This window comes from Pezoporus flaviventris, unplaced genomic scaffold (genome assembly GCF_033815535.1).
Source record: "Pezoporus flaviventris isolate CSIRO_AGI_PZ_B2104156 unplaced genomic scaffold, CSIRO_AGI_Pfla_v1 ptg000213l, whole genome shotgun sequence".
Taxonomy (NCBI): Eukaryota; Metazoa; Chordata; class Aves; order Psittaciformes; family Psittacidae; genus Pezoporus; species Pezoporus flaviventris.
Genome location: NW_026892761.1, coordinates 8,035,822 through 8,056,979, shown reverse-complemented (window position 1 = coordinate 8,056,979; position 21,158 = coordinate 8,035,822). Strand labels below are relative to the sequence as shown.

Genomic DNA, 21,158 nt, shown 5'->3' with positions numbered 1-21,158 from the left:
GGATTTTTTGAAGTGATAAGTAGGTGATAAAATAACAAGTGGGGTTGGCTTTGGATGCTGTCTGGCACATGCAGAACAGTATTTTGTTAGCAAGCACCTGAGCAGTGGTTGTATTTGAGGGAGACAACTTCTGAAGGGCACTGCAGGGCTACCACGGACCTGGCTGTGAGGTCTGTGTGGCTGTAAATGGTGACAGCAGACACAAAATCTGCACCTCTGAGAAATAGATATAATGCGCAGGTGAGTCTTATGCTTTATTTGGGACAGGATCCTCTGTAATAGAAACCTGGAAAGAAGTGAGATCCCATTAAACTTCTGCCTGTAACAGATATTTTCCTGGTGAAAATCTGAGTGTGCTGAATCATGCCAGCAATGTGTGGCAGTGCCTCACAGAGAGATTGGCAAAGGGAATATTGCTCCCTAAAATAGCATGTCTTGACATTATACATAGCAAAGGCCAACTCTATATTACTGCACAACAAATGCGTCTGAATAACTGATTAGCATTTCTGAAACATTCAACTTCTATTCTAAATTACTTGGAAACGAGGGATTTGGGGAACTTGATCCTTTAGGGTAGCTCTAAATATCCTTTTCCTTCAGCTTCTTTATTAAATAAATGGAAGCTTTCCTTCAAGTCAGTCCTTCTTTCTGTTCACTGACAAATAGAAATGGAGTGCAAGGTCTGAGGCTGGAGAATTGAGCTCCTTTGGAGCTGGTTGCTTTGCAAAGGTCAAGGAGCACAAGAGAAACCTCTGGCAAATTGCTGACATGGGAGAACTCCTAGGGGTTGCCCATCTGGCTATGGAGCCCATGTTTCTGCACCTGCCAGAACAAGGAACATGCTGGGGTTGAGACGGGAGAAAGAGAAGTAAATACAGTTGGCAAAACATCCAACACATCAGGAAGAGCATCCCTGTGCTGCGCCTGCTGTGCAAATGTTGGCACCAGCCTGGAAATCGGAGCAGCATAACTGCTTCCCTGGAGGATTCTGATGCTTTGCTTCACCTTAAATTTGGCCTATTATTAATATCCCCCATCTCCCTTGTAGAAATGATCCATTGCTTTTTATGTCATTTCTTATTTAGGATAATACCATCTGATGTGTCTGGGATGGACCTGTAATTAGTATTGCTTCCTTGCTAAATCCTTGACCAGCTACATGAGAATGATTTAACTTCCTCGCCTTGCACGTGATGTATCTGTCTCCTTCGTGGAATAGAGCAAATTTTCCTCATTGGAGCACTATTTTCATGTGAGTATTTACCCAAAGTAGAGCCTGGTATGCAAGCATTTTCTACTGGTGTGAAACCTGCTGGTTAGAGAATTCAATATAAAGTATTCTTGGCTAATCATTAATTCGTCTGCTTGCAATTCATTCATCTTTATTTGACCATTTACTTAACAAGGATAATAGGAAGCATCAAAATCTGAAGACTGATCATTTTTTAAGAGCAAGCATCTGATGATAATTAATTAATAATAGCAACAACAATAACCTTAATTTTCCAGGTATTCCCCAAAGAGAGCTGTATTTTAATTATAGTTGCACGAGGACAAATGAAATCCCGTGGATTCAAGCTTTGGGTTATGGCATTCACTTCACAAGAGTGAGGAGAAAGCTATCTTCATGTAAAAAAATAATTTCTTGGAAGCTTCTACAAATGGCAGAGATGAAGAGAAGATAAATACTGTTGATGGTATTTGGTATGACATTGGTAATTCTCAGAGGAACTCCACAGTGTAGTGTGCCAGTGTACATGTTCTTTGCTTTTATGAAGGTGACAGACTTGACCTGTGATGTACTAGTTACACCCTGGACAGACTAGAAATGTCACAAACTGCTAACAGTTACTATATAAGATATAAAAGCTTCTCTTTGGAAAGCTGTTACACTTAAAAAGGTGGGGGGCAAGGCACTTCCTTACACTAAGGTTTTGCTTTTTTTTGCTCTCTCCTCCGATATGACAGTATACATGCCAGAAATTATGGGGGCAGAAAAAGCAGTTTTAGCAGGCTTAAAAATTAAATCCAATGGCAGTGAATAGATGTAGCATTTTGTTGCTGTTTAAAAGGGTTTGTGGTGTATGAGCTTGAGTGGGACTGGGAGAAATATATAAGAATTTCTTATACATAAAGGTGTGGATGTTGGGAAGGTGTGTGACTAGTAAATTCTGTACTGATTTATCACGGTGAGCACTTAGTGTAAGAGCACTTCAGTCACTGCAGCTCAGCTGTGCACTGGGCTTCTCCAGTTTAAACTCATTGTGGCACATAACGGGAAGGGGTTGGTTACTAGAAAGATATTTATGCATCAGTCTTTTGCCCTAGATGAACCTGTATGCTAGATATAAATGCACCGCATGTATATGAGATACACACTGAACATGGGTGAATTCTGCCCTTCAGAGATCCGTGCCCAGCCTGATGAGCCCAGCCATACGTTGATCTCCCAGTTCTGCTTTAGTCCCACTCGCGTGTTGGATCCTAGTGTAGGATGTGTTTCTACAGCAGCCAGAGGCAAATTTTGTTCTTGGAGTTGGTGGCATACATACCATTAGGCTGTCTTTGGTGCTCTACAACTTTGCTTTGCACTTGGCTAGGGAATGGCCACTGTACACAATGCTTAAATTGCAGGATTTCTTTTTGAGATCAAGTACTTTGTCTATAAAATATTATCATGTCTATAAAACATTATCAAGCTTCATGATGAATGAGGAGCTTTTATTTACTCTTTCCTAGGTGTTTTATAGGATGATCTAAAGTTAGTGGTGAAAATGAAGGAAATGCATGTAGGTGAATCTTTCATTAAAACTTTGTTTCAGTAAACTGGGAAGTAAAACAGCTGAGTATCTGGTTGGTTTGAGTGCACTTTTAACTTCAGCTTGAGCACTTTTGAAACATTTTTAGGCAGTTAATATGTGGATTTGCAGTAGTTTTATATGGCTGTTTGTTTTCAGAGGAAGTCCATCTCTGAGCAAAACAGTCTGGCTTGCCCACCCCAAATACACACTAGTGTCTTAGTCTGTATCTAAAGTGCTTCCACAATGCAGAGGATTAATGCATGAGTCTGTGTTCTTTGTAGGTTGGTGTACAGTGTAAAATGCTACTGTGTTCAAACACAACTGTAGAGCCCTGAGCACAGTGCACCCTGCTCTGCAGCCGCTGGCTTCTTGGGAACACCATTGCTGATTGCTGCCCTGTTCTTTGTGAGTGTATTTGACTATGATAACATTGTCTGGTAAAGAAAAGCCATTAGACTCGCTCTTGGAAAGTTTTAGTCAGATTGTTTTGATCTTAAAGTCAAATATGCTTGGATCAAACCCTTCCAGGGTTGACTTTGGTGCAGTTCGATTTATTACAATGGAGCTGCATTATTTAACGATATCACCTCCAGTCTTCAAAGTCAACAACTGCTGCACTGGAGGCAAGCATTGGTAATTGATGTTTGAAATATTAGCTGGTCAAAGGCATGTATTTACTAAAATATAGTTCAAGTTTGCCCTTGCTTGTCTATACTTCCAGGGAGCTTTTCACTTGCTTATCACTTGATCCCATTTTTTGTTGCACTGTTCAGCAAGCCCCAGCAATATACTAAATCTTGAGCAATAATTAATCTAGTTTATCTCTTGAAGTGAAAGCTGCCACTTCAGAGTAGTGCCAATCTGAAGTCTGTTGCTGCTGGACCCTCTCACTATGTCATTTCATAGTTACAGGATATCAACCTCCATTAAATTGTGTTCTTTTTGCCTCCACAATAAAGTTCTCTGGCAAGTCTTAGTTTGTGGGGTTTTTTTTGCATGACTCCAAAGTGTCAGGCGGTTGGATCTGGCTGTAATTTCTAGGAAGAAAGAGTTCAACTGCCACTGTGGGTACAGAGAAACGCTTTAAGGAAGTTACAATTAATCAACATTTAAAAGATTAAGGAAAGCTTAAGAGAGCCCTGAACAGAAGGGTGTTGATGGGAACCTGCTCACCTTGTCTCCTGTAATGCTGGAAGGTCCTAGAGGAGAAAGATCCCAAAGAGAGCAGTTGCCAGATTGCCTTGGTAAGGAAGCTGAAATTGCCAGGAAGCAGTTTAGGGATTTGCCCAGAATGAGTTAAAACTTAGGGGTGCTTCTATCTCTTTCTGTAGCTTGTGGAAGATATTGGAAATACTTGAAGATTATGAAGTGTTTGCTGACAACTCTGCTACTTGAGGAATATCCTGCTAGCTGAAAATGATACCAACTATTTATTTTGAGTCATCTTTATTAGCATACTAACTAACCTTTGCCTTCACTTACATATGCTGACTTACTTAGAGGACTCATTTATATCAGATAACCTGGGATCTGATTGCTGTGTCTTAATCTCGTACCACTTCCACTGGGGCTGCTGAGAGCCCCTTAGTGACTGTAGTGAGAAGCAGAGCATGTAGCTCTAGACATTTTCTGAAATAGGCTATTTCTGAAGGCTCCTTTTGGAGCCTTATACTTTAAATGAAGTATCAAGGAGAAAGTGTTCTGGGAAAATAAGTGTCTAATGACAGCTAAAACTGTCTATGAGGTGCTGTAGGACCTTTATCACTTGTTTACATATATAAACAGGGGTTTAGAAGCAGACTAGTCAAACTGTACACATTGGTAATGCTGCCTTGTAATACACAGCACATGAGAACTGAGGGTAAGCTGTACATAGTCTTGATTTTCCCTTCTTTTTCTGCCTTTTAAATAGACGCTGAAGGAAAAGAGTCCAGCATCCACTTAAAGGAAATGTAGAGGTAGTCATTAGCACTGGCTTGGCTTTTAGCACTTTGTTGCAGGTACCTACTGGTCTCAAGAGGCATGACAAGATGTTTTCATCCTCTAATTTACAGGAGAGCTGAAATGTGCAGCCCACTTCACATTAGGTGAATCTGTAATTTAAGCCTTCAGTCTTTGCTCTGTCAAAATTTTTCTTGGGGAAGAAAATGCCCGTATAAAGGTTTTCTGTGACTGTGGTCCAACTGTTATCATTGTCTCAGAGCATGTAACTTGCTTGCTTACTAGCAACGACACCTATGTAGTAAATGCCCAAGTAACTTGGAGATAATGAAGAAAGGAAAAATCATCAGTTATTATGAACACATCAAGGCTGCTTATTTTATTTGTTCTTCCTGAGTTCCACATGTGACAAGCAGCGTCATGACATGTCAGGTCAGGCTGCATCAATCATGTCGTCCTGCATTACATCATGTGTGCGGGATGGTGGAAACTACTTATGGGTGAGACAAGAGACTGAAGAAACAGTTTTGCTGTAGCTTGAATAGGGGGGGAAAGGGAGGGAACTGCAGTGAAGCACAGGATTTTTTCTTTCCCCTGAACAGATGGCTAGCCCACCCACCATCAGGTGAAGTCAGATAGGGCTGGGGATACAAACCTCATCAGATGGATTGTTAATTCCTAATGCTGTAGGAAACCAAGACGCAGAAGTGTACTAGCTTCAGGAGGGAAAACCTTTCAATTAAGAGTCAGAAAAACTTTTGACACAATTCTTCAATTTCTGGGGGGAGAATCCAGTTTGGATTTTTGTGGAATTTGCTGAATTTAAAGGGGATAGAAAGCAAAAAACTTAGACCCTGTCAGGGGAAAAAAATGTTATAAACAGGAGAATTCTTGGAAAAGTACTCTTTTTGTCAAAAGTTTTTTCTAATATATACTGTAATAGAAGTAACATGTCGTTGATGTTGAAATTAACTTGGTGAAATTATTTTTATCCCTGCAACTTGTAATGATATTAATTTCTTTTAATAGAGACATGATTTTGGAAATTGCCTATTTGTAAATAAGAATGATCACCCTCAGTAAAACACTCTTTTTAAAGACAAGGCCATTAGTGGGAACATCTTGACTTCTGGTGCTTTCTGAGAAAGTTTATAATCCAGAAAATGGATGCTCCAGGGTCATTTGAGGCTCAACTCTGCAATAGAAAGCCAAGTGTAACATACAGCAACTGTTTGTTATTTTCTTGTTGGTATCTGGGTCATAGAATCAAAACAGATTTCGGCAGATTTTGGCTTTATCTGTTTGTTTTTTTTTCCTAAGACTTTGCTTCTGTTCTTGTCGATAACAGATGTGAATTTCTCTCTGCTGAGGTCTGATTCATATGGCTGTTCAGAATCTTAGAAAACAAAGCTTCATCCCAACCCTGTTAGGCCAAAATTAAAGCTGACCAAGTTTTTCACGTTTTCCACCCATTTGAACAGTAGAATTAAGGTAAAAATGTCCATCTTCATAGTTTTTCAGGAAATGAAATCAAGTTGAATTCTTAGTCAAATATTCCATGTAGGCTTTGCCCTTTGTTTCCTTTTCACTTTAAACATAAGTTGTTGGGGTTTGTTGGTTTTTTTTTAACACTCTATTTCAAATACTTTGTTAAAAAATAATCAGCCTGACCTTTTTATTTATATTTTTTTTTACATAACTTTATATGTATATTCCTCTGGAATATATTTTAATGGTACCTGTTGTGATCACTTCCTAGCAATGCCATCGTTGCTACAGTTTGCAAGACATTGGTTTTTTATGCTCATGCATCCTTCAAGCTTTGGGGATTATTTGACTTTCTTGGATACTTTAGGCTGTCTTTATTTGCTTGCCAAATATGGTGGAAAATAAATGCATGCTAGAAGAATGATTTTAGCAGTTCTTGCTGCTCCATCCAAAGAGCCAAAACACCAACTGAAAACACCCGACTCCTCGTTTCCTTCTCAAGCTACTGTTTGCTTGAATGGGCAGGGTAAGAACCAAAGAAAAGCTGTTGGCTCAGAGGTCTTAGTTGGCACAAAGTGGAATTTCTTTTTAAAATGCTTATTGAATTCAATTATTGGAGGTACTGAAATTATATACAGTAAGTGCTTGGTATGTCAGCTGGGTATGTAGCTCCTTGAATGAAGAATAAATTTGATATGTGGAAGTCAGTGTTGCCCAATGGCCTCAAGAAAGGACAGATGGGAAAGGGGAGTAGTTAACCTTGTGGCTGTCAAGACAGTACAGAGACAAGTACTTCATGTAAACATGTGCTCAGGCAGGAAGCCTAGAAGATCTAGCAGTGCTCAATATTGAAATTCTTGTTTCATATGTCTCTTCTTACAATATGTAGTATAAATGTGTATACCTTAAGCTATATAGTGCAGCTGAATCTGACATATCTTGTCTAGACTCAGTTTGTCATAATAAATGCTGTTTCCTTGAGTTAGAATGAGTTAGCTCTTGAAAGAAAGGAAAATAAAAGAATAACTGAGCATTTTTTCTTTCTTCCCTTCACATTAGTGAGACTTTCTGCTCAAAAAGAGTTCTTGAAGCACTCCTTGAAACTTGCCTCAGCTCTTCATGTTTGTTTTTCAAAGTAATAATTGTGTGGGACTCTTTTATGGGTTGAGCTACTTAAATCTCAACTCTGCCTTCTCTCTACCTATTTTTTGACCTTTCATTCAAGGTTTTCCTATTTCTTTTCTCTCTTTGTAATCTGGCTCCATTAGAAGATAAAGGGTGAGCTCTTCCTCCAGTCGTAAATTGGGCTTCACTTGTGCAATGTTAGCTGGCACAGATCTGACTTCTGAATCTTCCTGGGAATAATATCTGTCCAAACCCAGAGCTCTACAAAGATGAGATCATCCCTGAGTTTACAGAGCAGAAATAAGAACTGACTCAAACTTTCAACTATGATTAGAGGTGAACTTACAGGAGAGAAAAACATGAGAACAATCTAGTTGTGATTGGCAAATGCCTGGCTCAGACTTTTAGCCTTGTTTCCGCTGTCAGTATAGCATCTCTTGGAACACCATGTAATTCCAAACCTTGTATCTTACTTTCTGAAGTTTTAAATAATTCCTGATTTTAAAAACTGCATCTCTATATGGGAACTTTTCCTCAGTTTGTTCCCTCTAGAATAAAATGTGCCCACTGAAGTAGGTAACCATTGCAACATATCAACATAACATAGCAAACTGAGAAAACTGCTGTCATTAAGTAGCTTGAAGAGCAACCAACCAACCAAAGAACTTGTGTACTACAGTGTGCTTAATATGAATCCATGATAGTGTTCAGTTTAATTAGGTGCTCTGAAAGTACTGTCCATAGTCTCATTGGTCATGTTACGAAAATGATTATCTGAGATGTGACAGAATAAGTGGGGTAACTATGAAGTGGTTTTTAATGGTCCATTCCCATACAGAAGACTTGTGCCTGCACAAGCATGCTTGGAGTACCTTGAGGCTCTCAGAGTAATCACTTTAACTCTTAAACTCTACATGAATAAAAATGGTATATGTCTGTATAGTGGTGGTTTTTTGTTGCTTGTTTTTTTTTTTTTGGATGGGTGTTTTCCTCCTTTCCAGAAAGTATTAATATTGCAGACAAGTTTAGAGGATGTTAAGTCTTGGCTTGCTAACAGAAGGCTCAAAGATACTGCAATCTGGACTCAGTATAATGAGCCCCTTTGTTATATTTAAATACTATCATACTATCCTATACACAGCAAAGCATTGGGATGTTTTATATTAACAATGCACCAGCACTAAAACCTCAGACAACTCTAAAAAGGCGCTAATTATTATTATTAGTGTTTTATACTAACAATAAATGTCAAATGGAACCCTGCAAACAAATAACTACCTGTCACTAAGTGAATGAAAAGCAATCTTAGTAAAGTGAATTAAAACCCAAACAACAGAAAACTCAACAGGCAGGCACTACTAGGGTGACTTAGCTGGGTGGCTGGTGCAGCTCCTGTTACAAGCAGCAGCAGTGTGTTCTTGATTGTGATAGTCATGTCTTTCCCTTGACATGTAAGGCACCTGGTTAGTGGGAGGTATATGAGCTCATATGAGCTGAAGTGCATCAGCTGTAGGAGACACTTAGTCATGGGAAATGGAAATTGGATGCTAGTGAGGATTTAGCTGTTTTATTTATTGTACTGTTTGCATTGCTTGGAGTTTGATCAGTAAAGAACTTGGACAGTAGAGAATGTATTTGTTTTGGTGATGTATTTCTCAAGTTTCTTTCAAGGTACTTTAAGTGTGTCTCCAAAAGACTTATTTTTATAAATTGTACATTTTATTTTTCAATCTTCATGTATCTTTGATACCTGATTGACATTTTCAGGACGCTCTAATCCTTCCTACTGAAGGAAGCTCTCACAGTGGCAGTTCTTGCAATCAGCTTCACAGAGAGCTCCTCAGTCTGTTTTTATGATGGGGATGAGGTCTATGACTGAAGAGCTGAAAGGAATTGCGATCTGGTGAGTGGCAGGACAGGCTTTCATAGTGACAGAGTTTTTCTTCTGTAGACCTGTTCATAAAATAGGGATTTGTGGACCCTGAGTTCACACCAGTTTGAGTCTAACAGTCCACTAGAGTCAGCTGAATTGCAGGGATATAAGGAAGGAACAGACAAGATGAGAATTGGCCCAAAACCCTCGATTCAGGCAGTTTGGAATCACAGGCAGCAGTAAAAGTTTGCACACTTTTAATACAGATTATCTGAGCGGCTTTTCTGCAAAAGGTGAGAAAAGTGGGCAGGGTTCAAAAGGCAATGGCTTTCAGAACTAGGTAGCTTACAAAATTTCATGCCTCTGCTGAGCTAGTCCAACAAGTTGAAGTGGGTGAAAATTAAATTGATATAAAACCAGTAGTTAGTGCTCAGTAGATTGTCCTGATTTGTGGACAACAGTCTAAATCAGTTCCAATTACATTTTAGTGAGATTATCTAGCTCAGCTTTTCCTTCTTGCTTTAAAAAGTAAACAAACCCAAAATACCCCAATCTCACAGATGTACAGAGGTGATGCTCAGTATTAACAGAAACTGATATGTGTAATCACTTACCTATATGAAGTACAATACCCAGCACAGGTAAGTATCTCTCCTTATATATCCTCTTTCCAGATTCGTCATCTTTCTCTTAAACTCTACATGCTGGAAATAAATACATTAAAAATCATTCAGAATGGGTTCATTCTGCAGCGATCTGTTCTGATTTATCTTTAGTACTTGCCAAAGCATTATTGGTAGGCTTGCTTCTTTTGGATATGAATAATGAGGAGATATCTACAATCCATCTAAGAATGAAACTGTGGATTACTGTATTCACATTTAAAAGGGAAAAATTCTACAAAAGTGGTTTTATTTGCTTTCGACATTCAATGAATATGTGGGTTGCATGGTGATTTTTGTACTGCTTTTTGAGCTTCAAATCGGGACACATTGGGTCATGCACAGAAGTGTAGGCTTTCCGGTAATGATCCTGGCAACTCTAGTTTTATTTTTCCCTGATCTTACCAAAAGGTTGCATGCCTTGGAGCCATCAGGTGGGATACATTTTGGACACTATTCAGATTCTTGTATTCCAATATTATATATTAAAACTTGGAGGGGTTTCCTTCACAGTATCACACAGTATCACAGTATGCTAGAGATCGGAAGGGACCTCAAAAGATCATCTAGTCCAATCCCCCTGCCGGAGCAGGAACACCTAGATAATGTTACACAGGAATGTGTCCAGGTGGGTTTTGAATGTCTCCAGGGAGGGAGACTCCACAACTTCCCTGGGCAGCCTGTTCCAGTGTTCTCAGTCACCCTCACTGAGAAGAAGTTTCTTCTCAAGTTTAAGTGGAACCTCTTGTGTTCCAGTTTGTACCCACTACCCCTTGTCCTATTGTTGTTTGCCACTGAGTAAAGCCTGGCTTCATCCTCGTGACACTCCCCCTTTATATATTTATATACACTAATAAGGTCACCCCTCAGTCTCCTCTTCTCTAAACTATAGAGACCCAGCTCCCTCAGTCTTTCCTCATAAGGGAGATGCTGGATCCAAGAAGAAATGAGATGTAGACTTGCTGCATTAACTAAAAAAGTTCAGTTAAACTCAGACTAACCTATCTAAAGATTTCCTAAACCTTGAAGTAGCTCTGCTGCAGAACTCAGCTGCTGTGGACTGAATTTCCTCATGAATACTGGTGAAGGATTTGTGACTTCAGTCAGCTTGAGTGTGTGCAATGGTTTTTTGGGGTGTTTCTCAGTAGTCATTGATAACTTGTAGATGCTAGCTTGGATGTTTGCTTAAACACCAAACTTTTAACTTCAAATCAAAAAATGCAAATCTCAAACTGAATTATTCTAAATTTAACAAAGCTTTGTTACTTTGTACTTTTTATCTATGACAGTGCAACCTGCTGGAAGCTAAGGTAGTGATGGGGCTGCAAGTCGGGGAGAGCAGTTTGAACAGGTAATTGGTGTGGGGTTTTGCCCAGAAATGCTGAGAGCAGAAAGAGAGTCATTCAGCATTCTGTCTGTGGCTTGAGGAATAACTAATTGCAATTAAGAATACAAGGATATTGCATCCTTATATCTGTATCTTCTCTGAGACAGAGGCTTGTGTGTCAATAAGTGGCAGATGGATGTAAACACTTGTAAAGCAAAGTTAGTGGGTCAAATTGGACTGAAAGTAGTTTGTGTTTGTGTTAAACAGCCAAATCCACTTCTTGGAAGCTGCTTCTTCTGCAGATTGAGAGGGAAGAAAAGCTTAGAGATAGACTCATGCAGAGGATTGCTTTCGAACAGAGAACTCTTTCAAAATTTCCCACCAGGCGTCAGCAGCTCTTTAAGCCATGCTGTCTATTTTGAGTTTTATTTAGATTAACAAATTCCACACCCTCGCATACAAAAGCAGAATAGAGTGAAAACACAAGCTGCCCTAACAGAGCAATATCCAACAAACATTATGCTACTCAGAAATATTTGCTGTACAATCCTCCCCACAAAAGGGACTTGTTCAGCCAAAAGATGTCAGATAGCATCTTGCTAAAAGCAATGGTGCCAGTGGAGCTTGCTTCCAAGTTCATGCAGCTGATTTTTCTTTTTTTTTTCTCCCCTCTGCTTGCTTTATGCTAAGTATCTCAGCTATTTATTTCTCTGAATCTCTGAACTTAAAGAAATGAGAGAGACGGACTTTATACAGGACTGTATCTGCTGAGGAAATGGACTCTTGTGAAAACAGAAGATTGTGTAGTGTGCAGGAGAGCCTGCTGCTCTCTATTTAACAGATATATTCCATTCCACAGGTTGGTTTATAAATACATGTTGCTGCTCTTGCTTATTTTTACTCTACTGGGCCTCCAGGAGCTAATAGAGTAGAATAGTTAGAAATATGCTCTGTGGCAGTGGTTTGTTTTTCTGAGATCTGGGCAATTTATGTACTGAAATCTCAGTGACTTGAGCTGTGAGGACATGCTTCATATGTTAAGGCACAGACCCTTTTCTCTATAGTCTTTTGTGCAGCAGTTTTGTCCTGTATACACGTTGGAAATGATGTGATTAGAATGGTTTGATTTTATTTTTACATTAAAACTTGGCGATGAGGGAAGAGAAAAAGAAGAAAGGAAGGGCTTGTATGCTTTTGACTACCTTTAGATAATCAATTTTGCTTTTACTACTGGGGCTAGACTTTTGCTAATGAGGGGGAAGTAATCGCTCAAGTGAACTAGTTGTGTGAGAAGTCTAGTGTTATTTCTTTGATTTACAGAGAAATACTTGTGTAAGAAGCTGTCATGTAGCATTTCAAGTGGGGAGGACACAGGTACTTATACAGAAGCTACTGTAAAGCTAAGCATTTCAATCCATTTATCAAAATACTCATCGTTTCCATCTGAAGACAGGGCAAATAATAAATATTGAGCAAAGAAATCTCAACTAGACCCAAGCCATTTCATTAAAGGAAAACTTTTCTAAGTTACTATCTTTCAGCTCTTGCCAACTTGCTTAATAATTAAAGCATATACCCATCTATCTGCTGACCATGGCAGGCTTCTGCAAAGGTTGTTGATCAGAAATGTGATATTCAGATGATACTCCTTTGACTTATTTCTTAGCTTCTCAAACAATGTGTTGCAGAAATGACATTAAAAAGTTGGAGTTTTTTTCTTAAGGTTTGTTTATAGATGTAACTTAAAAATCATTACCCTTCAAGGACTCAAAAACTGTCAGGTATTTGTGTAACTATAATACCACTAATTTAATTGGGGTAATAGTTATGATGCCGGGGAGAAAGCAGCAGAATTAATTCTTGGTATGGCCTCTGTTAATGAGAGGAAGAATCTCATTCTGATCTTGAGTGTGATCTTTGTAAATGTCTGTACTGTGATATCCTGGCAGAGGCAGAAGAATCACTTCTCAAACTGTATGCTCTGATTTAATATATTAATTTGGAAGGGTACAGGGAAACAAACATAATTGCTGTTAGCTTTGCAGTGAATCCAGGAGCATTCCCCCTTCCACCCAAAAAGTGTAAAAGCATTAGAGGCTTATACTTCTAAGCTGTGTGCAGTTGCTTCTTCCGAAAGCACAGTCCAGTCTTGCAAGGAAATGCCATCCCACAGGTGGCAATCTGCATGTCAGGTAGGAATGAACTGGGGCATGGATGATATGGGATGGCAGGGCAATAAGTTCTCACCAATATATTGAGGAGTAATGCAGTAGTTATAGTCTATTCTGCTATTTCTTGCTTTCTGCTGTCATTTAGCAAAGTTATAATTATATATATTTATATATACATATATTGGAGCTAGTGGTAGGCTAATCTAGTGTAAGATTATCTCATAAATTTAAGAATAAGCGCTGTTATCAAGATGATCATGCACCAACCGAGCAACACTTTCCTCTTCATATGGGCCTTCTGAAAATACCAATGATTTTACATTTACTTATTGAAAGTGCTGGAACTCATTTTAGCTGCAATCTATATTCAAAGGCAAGAGCTGGGTCCCCCCTGTGTGCATTGTCGTATTAGGATCCTTAAGCTTTTTTTTTCACTGCAGGGTCCTAGTGAGCTTAATACCTGATCCTCTGTCCCTGCTTCCTGTTCCCAGCTTCTTTCTATAGCATCACATCTTGGACTAAGCTGGTTCTGGTTTTAGCAAAGGTGGCTTTTTTCCTAGTTTAAATCTCAGTTTCAGAGGAATCTGTTACCAGAGCTGTCAATCTTGATTTGTGTATCAATAGTGTTGTGTCAGTAGCCAAAGGGTATGGCACAGGGATTTCCATGAGCTTTTATTGGTTGTGATGTTGGAGGATTGTTTCACATTAGCTTCAATCTCCTAAAAGTACAGTATAATGTTATTTCCCACTTGTAAAGAAAATGGTGACTAATTAATTACTGCAGTACGCAAAATTGGATGGCTTGCTTGTTCCAGAGTTTCAGCAGAGCTCTGACTCCACAAATGTCTGAATGCTGTAAGTCACCTTTTCCTCACAGTTTTAAGGCCAAATACACCACAGGCATATTGGAGAGGAGCATGCTTACAGCAGTAATGAATTTGGCTGTCTGTATATGTCTTTCTTGTCCTTGAAAAGAAAGTTATTTAATGCTGCCTCATTTGAGAGAGGAAAAAAAAAAAGTATATGGGACAGTTAGTGGAGACTGGCTAATTTCATGAAACTTAGATTCATAATGAGAGACAAGCAACTCCAAAGTTAATTAGTGCTTCAATCTAAAGATTTATTGTAGCTCATTATAGATACGCAAGCTGTTTGCGAGATGCAGGGAGCAGATTTGGTTGGAATATAGCATTACTTTCCTTGCCATTTTTGAAGCCATGAAGGATTTGGGTTTTTAAATATCAATGGATATTTCTAGAAGGTTACAAAATACTTGTGATTCAATAATTTTAATATAACTTTTGTGGGGTACATCTTCAAAATATTTTCATTAAAAACATAAAGATACTTTTTTTTAGGGAGGGGGAAGAACCTTCTCTCTCGAGAGGGGAAGTTAAAAGGCCTTTTGAGTGTTCCATTTTTAGGTACAAGGATGTACAGCATGTCATGCACGAGGCTTAGCAGTAGTATAAAGCAAGTGTGCAAATTTTACTGGAACAGTAGCACTTTATATCCTCTTTGTATCAACTTAAGCAACTGCAGAAGACAGAGGGCAAATAGAGAAAAAAGATCCAACATAAAGGCAGAAAACAGCAGGAAGCTGATTGATCTTCTGCTATCTTACAACTTTATATTAGTAGTTTCTCTTATCACACATATTTATAATCCAATACCCTGTGTAATTCAATTGCAGCTAACTTGTACTTTCCAAATGCCAAATCCAGGAAAGCTACCTTGCTGATGTCCCTTTAAAATCAGCTTAAACTGACATTGTAATTTACACCACTGTTTGTCACTGTTTAATTTCCTCTGACACTGCCATTAGTTATACCTGTTCACATCTGTTCTGAATTTATCCCTTTCAATTTAATTTATTATTACTTTCAATGCATAAAAATCTGAACCAGTAACAAATTGTCCAGGTAATAAGTCCCATCCTCTGGCATGCCTATAGCCAAGAATTTGTTGACATTTCCATTATATATCCTGGGGTGCAGGTGTAGGTAGGGAGGAAGCAGTTTAATACACTGACAACCAGAAGACTCAAAGTGCAAGGAAGGTTAAGGCCAGGATAAGAACTAGATAGGTTTCTGAAGAGACGGGATGCTTTTCTTGAGGGAACAGTAATAATTAATACATTGCACTTATACAGACTGGAAAGACCTTCAGGAAGAAAAGGATTTACAGTGTTCTAGATAGTGTCTGCTCAATAAGTTCACATAAGGAGGCTGGAATGCAGCTGTTGAATCAATAGAATTGGGAAGACAACTCTGGAAGGCATGTTTTTGAGTGCAAGGAAGGAGAAGCAATAGAAGAACCATTGAGATATGTGGCCCAGGAAGAAAATAAATGTGGGCTGTTTTCCCGTTAGACAACAGAAATCTGAACTGAAGTTTCATGAAAATGGTGGGGCAAAAAGCTGAAGAAACAAAACCCCTGTGATTGCTGAACCTGTACTGGGGGGGGGGGGGGCAGTGGTACAGAATTGCATTGGGTTTTTGCTCATGATCATTCACGATCCCAGTGTTTTTGTGGGATCTGATAAGCCCTGTAAGGCAACAAGAATTTTGAGGTTTTAATGTGTTGTATTTTCAGGATAGCTGTATCCAGTCCTTAATAAGTAATGTCTGTCTCTAAGCTCCATTCAGTCACTTAAGGATAGGGCTGTGTGACAGAGAAACCCAAGATCAGCACATGAGAGACCACCAGCTTGTCAGGAGTTTCTAAAGCAACAGATTTGATCTTCTGGATCTGGAATGTGAAAAGAGAACTTGAGGCCCCTCTGGAAGACATGCCTCACTGCAGTAGCTTGCAGGTCTGCACTCACCTATTAAGAAGCGAGGTGGAAGATCCCAGTGCTGGATGGGAAGGTTTGAATGCATGGAAGAACTCCCACTGGTGATGTTTGGACTGGGCAAGTAGGATTTGAAGATAGAAAATTGCTATTGGAAAACCACCTGGTGACTGCTTCAGCAGAGTACACTGGATTATTCATTCTGTGGGAAGGTGAAAGCCTTTGCTTTTGAAATTGTGCCTTAGTGAATAATCTGGAACATTATGAAAACAGTGAATTCATCTGTTCATGAATAGTGTGGATATTTTTGCTTTTCTGCCATACCCATCCACAGCAATATTTTTTGTATTAAATACTATGAATCCACTTCACCTGTCAGCACTATTCAAAACACAAAATGCTGCATGAATAGGAAGGATGTTCTGGGATCTCTCAGATGATTACTGTTGCTAGGAAAACCACTTCCTGATATCTTTGTGCTCAGTGTCTGTGTCGCTCTTTGTGTACAGCCTTCGGTGACAGGCAAATTCGTATCAAGGCACAGGGAAGAAATAGGAAAACTTTAGAAATGTTTAAAGAACACTCCTTAAAGTTAAAAGGCGGATGTCATCGCAAATAATAGTTAAGAGTTATGATTTCTTTCCTATGTGGGATTATTGGTATTAAATTGGAGAGAATTGCAGTGCTGGTTATGCTGTGACTGTGAATCTGATGCAGACTTGGGCTGCATTAAAGCTGAAAATTGTTAGGACCTATAAAATGCAGTTAATGTTTTGTATTGTAACAGCAAAGAGGCTTATACCAAAGGGTCACAAATGCTGACTTCTCATCCCTATTTGTCTGGTTGAGGGCTTACTTATTTTGATTTTTATTTTTTTAAAGGAAATTTCTGACAGCTATGTATCTGTTGGCCAGAGGCTTTTAGAGGTTAGTAGTTTTTTCTTATACGCACTTGCAAGCAGTCTTTAATCTGCTGTGATATGATGTGTCAAATGCTAACAACTGTCAGATAATGTGAAGAACTAATATTCAGAAAGTCATGGTGGGACCATAAACTCAGATTTATATTATAAAAAGGCATTGAGACTTGTATGCCATATTCTCGGGATAGTGATGCTTTGGCTGTTCGAGGACCACCCTTTAAGTTGTGCTCTTATATCATGCATCCTAAATGAGGGGGCTGGTATTATGCTCATTAAAGAGTGAAACTAGTACAGAAAGTTAGTTTTGGACAGAAGAAATAAATCGGTTCTCCAAGCTTCTGCTATCACCAGTCTCTTTGTTACTACTATTGCTGCCTGACTGGATTTTTACACTGGTGAGGTAGGTGTGTGTTATGTTCCCTTCTGCTAGATTTTAGGACTTATTGGGGTAAAACCAAATTGTCCAAGTTAAAATATAATAATGAGCTAAACTGTTGTTTTTAAGGGAGTTTGGGATAGCTATGGTTAGTAAGAACATCTATAACTGGCTAAAAAAATGCTTAAACCCTCTGCATTTTTATGCACATCCTTCATATGCTTGGTATTTGGTACCTCCATCCTGTCAGTGTTTTCTAAATGCAGACGAAAAAGGAGTCTTTCAAATAGTTTCTCTCTGAACAGAATAGCTGGGTTGTGTAGGTGCAAGCCAGCAGATGAGCAGCAGGAGCACTGTGGTTGAACCTTTAAAACCTTTCACCTGACTAATGTCTACAGGTTGGCCATTGCTAGTGATGTGTAAGGTTCCCCTCCCAGGCCCATCTATGGAGTTTATCCATCACAGGTTGTGGAGATTTGGACTCTTTATCTGAAATACTTGTGATCTTTTTATCTTCTTGTCTTTAGAAGCTGCCTATGTAAGAAACTGGTGTGCTGAACAAAAGGGCATCTGTCACACGCCTTTGCCCAGGTGTTAGCACTGATTCTTTTCTATTGATGGCAAATTTACTGCTAAGCTGTGCTGAATTTGTCAGTCCTACCAGCTGAATAAGAAGATGCAGCTGTACAGGGCAGATTTGGCTACTTGATGGATAGATTAGTTTTTATCTCCTGCGCTTGGCTGGAATAAGTCTGAATGTACCATTCCCTCCCAAACTGGATGTGTAGTTCTGCTGCCTGCCCTAAGGAGAACAATGGCTCCCACTGGATGCTTTGTCCTATTTTTTTCCACTCTCTAGCTGCAACATCCTTTTAATAAACCAGCTCCCAGCCAAGTACAGTCTTTCCCCAGCACTTTCTAATTCTTTAAAATAGCAGAAAATTTATTCTGTTCTCCTGGGTTTTTAAGTCCATGTTTTAAAATTTGAATGGAGTAAGCAGAGTATCCTCTGCTGTGATACAGCCAAAAAAGAGGATATATTCTATTTTCTAAAAGGAACAAGCTTAACAGTTTAAATGACTGGGGGGGTAGGACATGACACCCAAACCCATAGTAGTTATTAAAGGGAAAAGTTTATGGGCAGTAACTATGGATGAAACAAAGGTTTTCTGACTTTTCCACATAAGTGCTTCGCTTTCTTTCTCCTTTACTTTTACCATTATTTATATTTATTTGTTTTGCAGTCTAGTGGACTCGGAGGATAAATTCTTTTATGTGCTTGGTGCTATAGAAGAAACATGTTAAAACATAACTCCTGATTTATTTGTAGTGTAGGGAAGACAAACAAGCAGAAAACGGCAGCGTTGGCATTACAGATGGCTAAATGAGGACCAGTGGCGATAAGCAACAAGCCTGGGGTTGTAGGAGGAGTCGGTGTCAGAGGCTGAAATTAGACCTTGGATTTTCATGACATAGCTCAATAGGTCTGTGGGGTTTCGGGTTTTTTTTTTCTAAGATATCTTTGCTTTTCTTTCCCTGCCACTTCCTTTGTTCATGTTTTTTTTCCAATTTGTCCATTCTTCTTTGTCTTCTTCAGGGTGCCAGAAAAGAACTGAAACCCCATCAAATAATATAAGTAGTTTCCCTGGGATGGCCTAATGAATATGTGATGAAATAATCTAAGTAGACATTTAGTCTCCTAGAATTTCACAGTCTGAATGACAAAATTCCTTCCTCACCCCCCCCCCCCCCCCCCCATGTGCAGGAGTCCAAAACTTTTAAATCATTATGTGGTAAATTTACCCCCACCCACCTATTGCTTTTGCTCCCACTTTTCCTTTTTTCTGTTAATGAGTCATGATATGTAATTACCTTCTGTCTTTTCTGCATTTAGTGAATATGCCAGCACAGAATGATTTAAGAAAATAAAGAAGACTTAAAAAAAAAGAGATGAGGAAACAAGCAAGCATCCAGGACTGCTTTGGCTCCCACTCACCATTCTTGCTCTTGCCAAGTGTAATGAATATCGCTTTTTCTCTATGGCACTCTGAAGCAGGATTAAGTAAACTTATATCTATATTATTACGTTTTAATGAATGTTTGTGTATTAGCATGGTTTTTTTTTAGTGAGTTATCTTTACTGGGCACTTAGGAAGGTGGTGAAATTCAAATAATCTGATTTCTCCCTGAAACACTTTGTCTTTACATCTATTATTCAGGCTTGCAATGTATGCTAGTGCAAAATATCCTGTGTGAAATAAGCAGAGGCTGCGGCATACCGTGGGAAGGGCTGACTGTGGGCTGTGGCATGCTTTTATCATGGCCCCCTCTACAAGAGCTGATTTCAGTTCTGGAAGAACTGGGTTATCTTAGACCCCCTAAACCTCAACCTGAGTTGGGGAAGTGCACATCAAAGTAAAGGCACCTCAGAAGTGCCCTACTTGCCAGATGCCTGTCTTTAAAGTGCTTTTGCTGTGGCAGCATGTCCTGAAGAGAGAGATGTTTAGGGCTGCTTAATAAATAGTGGGAACCAGAAGTTCATTGTCACTTTAGGAATTTGTTTTTAAGGATTGTTACTTCTTACTGATGTGGGGAAGAATGTGAAAGCCAGCTCTCTCAGCCACTGAATAATAAATGACTGCATAGCAGAAATTCAATAGGGCTTTTTTTCCATGAGTAAAATGGCAAAGAAAATAACCATTTCTTTGGGATAACTCATCCATTCATGGATAGCTTCTTCTGGTAAATAAATATCTTGCCACCTGCAACTCTACTCCTAAAGCTGTTGTGTAATTTCCAGTGTTTTCTGATGGCTTCTGAAATGAGTTTTAAGAAGCTTGTTGTTTAAAGTAAACAAAAAACTTACATCAAAGATATCAACAATTCTCCTCTCTCTGCATGTTTCCCCTGAATATGGAGTTGGCAAACTCTCAAATCACTTTATCATGTTTGAACTTGGAAAAATGTATGATAATACCAGCTGAGCTAATATTTAAAGAGCTCTTCACTTCAGAATTTTATTGTCTCTTTCTCAGTTCTTCTAGTCTTCTGACAGGCATGGTGGTGGGGCTGCGAATGGCGGAGGCAAAAAGATGTTTGCACCTGAACCTGGATCAACTGGGTCTGAAACAGCCCCTTCAGAATTTCTTGGAGATTAAATTTAGTGCAGTAGTCTTGAAGACTGCTTAGTAGCCAAGTCTCAAGCAGAGTACCATGTACTCTGGCTTTCCCTGCCAGCTCTCCACTTCTGCAGGATCCTCTGGTGTCTACAGGAGCCTGGTTGAGTCCTTGGAGATGTGGTGCACCAGTAGTTGTGACAGTGCACTGGAGTTCTCAGTATCTGGTTAGAATGAAAAGATCCCCCTTGCACAGATAAAACTGTAAACTCGGAGCTTTGTATTTCACCCACGCCAGTGCTTTGGGGTCTTGTTTGTGTGTGTCATGGTGGTAACTTCATCTAGTTGCAGATTTCTGACAGGCTCAAGGAAAGATGGGAAGTGGCACTTCGACATTAAGTGATGTGCAGTAAGAGGGGTTATCAGCGTGTTAGTGACATTTTATTTTAGACCATTATTTACAGCTTCCTTACTGTCCTCCTATGTGACTTGAATTGATTTGAATTTCCCACCCATTAGGAAGAATGGGTGGGAAAGAATAATTCTGAGGATCTTGGA

The 21,158-nt window shown here is 39.2% G+C and overlaps 1 long non-coding RNA gene across 5 annotated transcripts in view; it reads left to right on the top strand.

Moving 5' to 3' along the window:
- LOC133262520 (uncharacterized) overlaps positions 1-21,158 on the top strand; it is a 169,950-nt gene that overhangs the window by 10,606 nt on the left and 138,186 nt on the right. For 4 of the 5 annotated variants that reach the window (XR_009741332.1, XR_009741335.1, XR_009741334.1 and 1 more), the window contains exon 2: positions 3,086-3,209. This is a non-coding gene — a long non-coding RNA (uncharacterized LOC133262520). Of the gene's footprint in view, positions 1-3,085; positions 3,210-4,858; positions 5,838-21,158 lie in introns of those variants that run through there. The other variant, XR_009741331.1, reaches the window with a different exon arrangement.